At 44.1% G+C, this 4719-nt stretch overlaps 1 protein-coding gene across 3 annotated transcripts in view; it reads right to left on the bottom strand.

Moving 5' to 3' along the window:
* The window catches only part of ASH1L (ASH1 like histone lysine methyltransferase), a 266220-nt gene that overhangs the window by 29442 nt on the left and 232059 nt on the right, over positions 1 to 4719 (bottom strand). The window lies entirely within an intron of this gene.

The raw sequence follows: 4719 nt of genomic DNA, 5'->3' as shown, positions 1-4719 counted from the left end.
CCAGCTTCCCCTCTCCAAAGGTAAAAAAAAAAAAAAAAAAAGATGAATAAAATTAAATGAAAAATAATTCTTAAAAAAAAGAGAGGGGACCAGCAGATGGTGTAACTGTTATGTTGCTGGACTCCCACGCAATTGACTGCAATTCAAGACCCGATGGCAGAGATATATGGAGTATTAGCACAAATTCTGAAGGGAGTTCCAAGATGAAGTCTGAGCTTGGGACCAGTTACAACAAAAGTGGACGCTGGATGTAGGCAAAGCTGTCTAAGGTGGATAGTGCCAGTGAACTTATGTTAGCTACCACACCTCCATGAGGACCTGGAAATTTAACTGAGTTATGTGTACCTTGACTGATCCTAAAAAATTGTGATGATTGCGTTACTAGATTTTCATGCCCCCTTTTTTTTTATTGGAGAGGTTTTTACTACAGGGTGTGTGCACTCGCCAGAAAGACAGAAAGCGAGAAATCACACCCCGGGGGGGATGGCCACGCCACAATCTCTTCTCCTCCATTCTCCTCTTGGGATCTTGGGCACGCATGCACACACTCTTGGCATGAGTTTAAGCCACCAGTCTGGAACTTGAACCGCAGTTGACTACATGTTTATCTAGCAACATAGCCATTACGCCAACTGCTGGCTGCAATTTTCATACTATTGATAGTATATACAAGGGGACTTCAAAAACATTATGGAAAATTTGTATTATGAAAAAACAATGCATAGACTTTAAACATATTTTGCACCAAAGTTAACTTGTACATTAATTTTCTTTTTCTTTTTTTTTTTGGAGAGATTTTCGCTATAGGGCACATGCGCTCGCCAGACAGACAGAGACACAGAGACAGAAAGCGAGAAATCACCCCCTAGGGGGGATGGTCACGCCGCAATACTTTCTCCTCCATTCTCCTCTCGGGATCTTGGGCACGCACGCACACGCGCCCGGCATGAGTTTTAAGCCACCGGGTCCAGGACGCGAACCGCGGTCAACTACGTGGGAGTCCAGCGACATAGCCATTACGCTAACTGCTGGTTCCCTAATTTTATTTTTCTATGACCACTTTGAAATTCCCTTACACATAGGAGGTTTTTTTGTTTTTTTATTTTGGAGAATTTTTTGCTATAGGGCGTGTATGCTCGCCAGAAAGACAGAGAGACAGACTGACAAAAAGTGAGAAATCACTCCCCAGGGGGGATGGCCATGCTGCAATCCCTTCTCCATTCTCCTCTCGGGATCTTGGGCACGCATGCACACGTGCCCGGTGTGAGTTTAAGCCACCAGGTCCAAGACTAGAAACCGCGGTCGACCACGTGGGAGTCCAGTGACGCAGCCATTATGCTAATTCCTTGTCCCCCTACTTCTTCCTTTTTTTTTTTTTTTGAGAGATTTTTGCTATAGGGTGTGTGTGCTCACTGGAGAGACAGAGAGACAGAGAGTGAGAAATTAGCCCCCCTAAGCCCCCCGGGGGATGGCCACACCACAATCCCTTCTCCTCCACTCTCCTCTTGGGATTTTGGGCATGCCCACATACATACACACATGCCCAGCATGAGGTTTAAGCCACTGGGTCTGGGTCTAGAACTGTGGTCAGCTACATGAGAGTCCCAACGTAACCATTTTGCCATCTGCTGGTCCCCACTTTGTTTACTTCTGACAGAGACAGTTCTTATCTCAATATAGGAAAGAGCAGAACGAAGCACTAAAAATCCTTTGTATTGCTCTGTTAACACGTTAACAAAGAAAAGATTCTTAACCTTTTCCATGCAATGGATTCTTTTAGCGATCTGGTAAAGACTGTAACATGTTTCTCTGAAAAATTATTTTAAATTTAGTTTGAGGGACTAGAAGATGGCATAATGGTTACATCGCTGGACTCCCACACGGCTGACCAAGGATTGAGTCCCAGACCTGGAGGCTTGAAACTCATGCCAGGCACATATGCATGCGTGCCCAAAATCCTGAGAGGAGAATGGAGGAAAATGGACTGTGGTGTGGTCATCCCCTCAGGGGGTGATTTCCTTTCTTTCTTTCTCTGGCTCTCTAGTGAGTGCATGTGTCCTATAGCAAAAATCTCTCTTAAAACAAACAAACAAAAAAACTTTGAAATTAAAAAATTCATTTCAAGTACTATGTATATGCATGTACACACACACACACATGTTAATTTAATTTGTGCTAGAAGATACAACTATTGCCATTGAGAAACGAGGTCATGCTTCAAGCTCCTCCTCCAGTTCTCCAGGCTGCTGGGATTTGGAGTACTCATGCACATGTGCCTAAGTCAAGCCATAAGGGCTGGGACTTGAACTGTTTGGTCAACTACGTGTGACCTAGCTCCCTCAATTATCAGGCCACACAGCTGGCACTTAAATAGTTTTTAATATATAGGATTAAAAGGAAGCAAATATACTAAAACAGAGGCTATAAAAAAAAGTTTGAAACTGGGGCCAGTAGGTGGAATGGTGGTTAGGGCACTGGATTCCCACATGGCTGACCACGGTTTGAGTCCCAGACCTGGCAGCTTGAAAGTCATGTTGCAGTGACCAGCAGTTAGTGTAATGGCTATGTCGCTGGACTCCCATGTAGTCGACTGCGGTTCAAGTCCTGGACCCGGTGGCTTAAACTCACACCAAGCGCGTGTGCGTGTGTGCCCAAGATTCCAAGAGGAGACTGGAGGAGAAGAGATTATGGCGTGGCCATCCACCCAGGGGGGTGATTTCTTGCTTTCTGTCTGTTTTTCTAGCGAGTGCACGTGCCCTATAGCAAAAACCTCTCTCGAAAATAAAATAAAATAAAATAAAATAAAATAAAAAAAGAAGCCATGCTGGGCATGTGTGTGCATGACCAGAACTCTGAGAGAAGGTTGGAAGAGAAGGGACTTTGACAAGGCCATTCCACCTGGGGGTGAAAGGGGAAGAGGGCATGATTCCTCACTTTTCCTCTTTCTGGTGAGCACATGTGCCCTATGGAAAAAACCTAAAAACTCTGAAACTAAAATTTTAATACAGAAATATGTATTAATTCTTCTTCCTTTTAAACTTGTCAGAGGGTGTATTTGCTCACCAGAGACAGAGAGAGAGAAAGGAAAAAGCATCCCCCCAATGAAGTATGGTCATGCTGCAATCCCTTCTCTTTCCTTTCTCCGTCCTGTTGGAATTTTGGGAATGCACACACGTGCCCATGTGTTTTTGCAAGCCAATGGGTCTGGGATTCAAACCACATGGTTGGCTAGGACATTGAGCTGACCCTACATTAAATTTTTTTTATTTTTAAAATATTTCTGCCATAGCACAAGTATGCTTTCCTGAGAGAGACAGAAAGAAAGAGAGAAATCACTTGTCAGAGGAGATGACCATGCTGCAATCTATTTTCTTCCACTGTTTCCTTGGGATTTTGGGCATGTAGGCACATGTGCCCAGTGTTATTTTCAAGCTGCTAGGTCTGGAATTCAAACCACATAATCAGTCATGTAGGATCCAGCTGCTTTAACATCCATGCCATCTGCTGGCCCCTACATTAATTAAAAAAAAAAAAATCCACTTTACTTTATTATTATTTTAAAATTTCATCAGAGAGAGAAAGAGGGAGAAAGGGAAAGTGAGAAAGCATGCTGCCAGTCCCAGGACTCGTACTATGGTCAGCCATGTGGAAGATCCAGAGCCCTTAACCACCATGCCATCTGCTGGCCCTTTTTTTTCCCTTTTTTTCAGGTATTTGCCATTGGGTGCACTGGCTGGACAGAGACAGAAGCAGTGAGAGAGAAAGTGAGAAATAACCCCCAGGGGGTATAGCTACATTGTAATCTCTTCTCCTTCTGAGATACTGGGCACACACACATGTGTTTGGTGTGATTTCCAAGCCACCAGATCCAGGACTTGAACCTTGGTTGACCAAGTGGAAGTCCAGTGGTTTAACCACTATGCCATCTGAGGGTCCCCTACATTCTTTTTTTTTTAAAAAGTATTTTATTTGGGTTTGATAGGTGGTGTGGTGATTAAAGAAATGAAATCCCACATGGCTGACCATGGCTTGAATCCCAGAACTAGCAGAATGCTTTCTCTCTCTCTGGTGAGTGCACTTGCCCTGTTAACAAAAAAGTTGAAAAAAAAAAAAAAAAAAGGAAAATATTTTATTCTTGTACTTTTTTTAAATTTGACCAGAGAGAGACAGAGACAAAAGGGAAAGTGAGAAAGCAAATTGCCAGGTCTGGGAATCAACTGCAGTTGGTCATGTGGTCAGTGCCTTAACCACCACACTGCCTGCTGCCCCCCTACAGATTAATCCCTTTTTTTGGAGGAGGGGGAGGTTTTTGCTATAGGGTGTGTGCACTTGCCAGAAAGACAAAGACAGAGAGACAGAAAACGAGAAATCACCTCCCAGTAGGGATGGCCACGCTGCAATCCCTTCTCCTCCATTCTCCTCTTGGGGTCTTGGGCACGTACACACATGCACCCAGAGTGAGTTTTAAGTCTCCGGGTCCTAGACTTGAACCATAGTCAACTATGTGAGAGTCCAGCGAGGTAACCATTACGCCATCTACTGGTCCTATGAACTTTAATAATAGTTTTAAAATGACAACCGGGACCAGCAGTTAGTGTAATGGCTATGTCGCTCGTCTCCCATGTAGTCCCATGTAGTCGACCGTGGTTCATGTCCCAGACCCAGTGGCTTAAAACTCTTGCCGGGCATATGTGTGTGTGTGTGTGTGTGTGTGTGTGT

Source organism: Tupaia chinensis, unplaced genomic scaffold, assembly GCF_000334495.1.
Source record: "Tupaia chinensis unplaced genomic scaffold, TupChi_1.0 Scaffold000374_1, whole genome shotgun sequence".
NCBI classification, from domain to species: Eukaryota; Metazoa; Chordata; class Mammalia; order Scandentia; family Tupaiidae; genus Tupaia; species Tupaia belangeri.
This window is presented reverse-complemented; position numbering and strand designations above follow the sequence as displayed.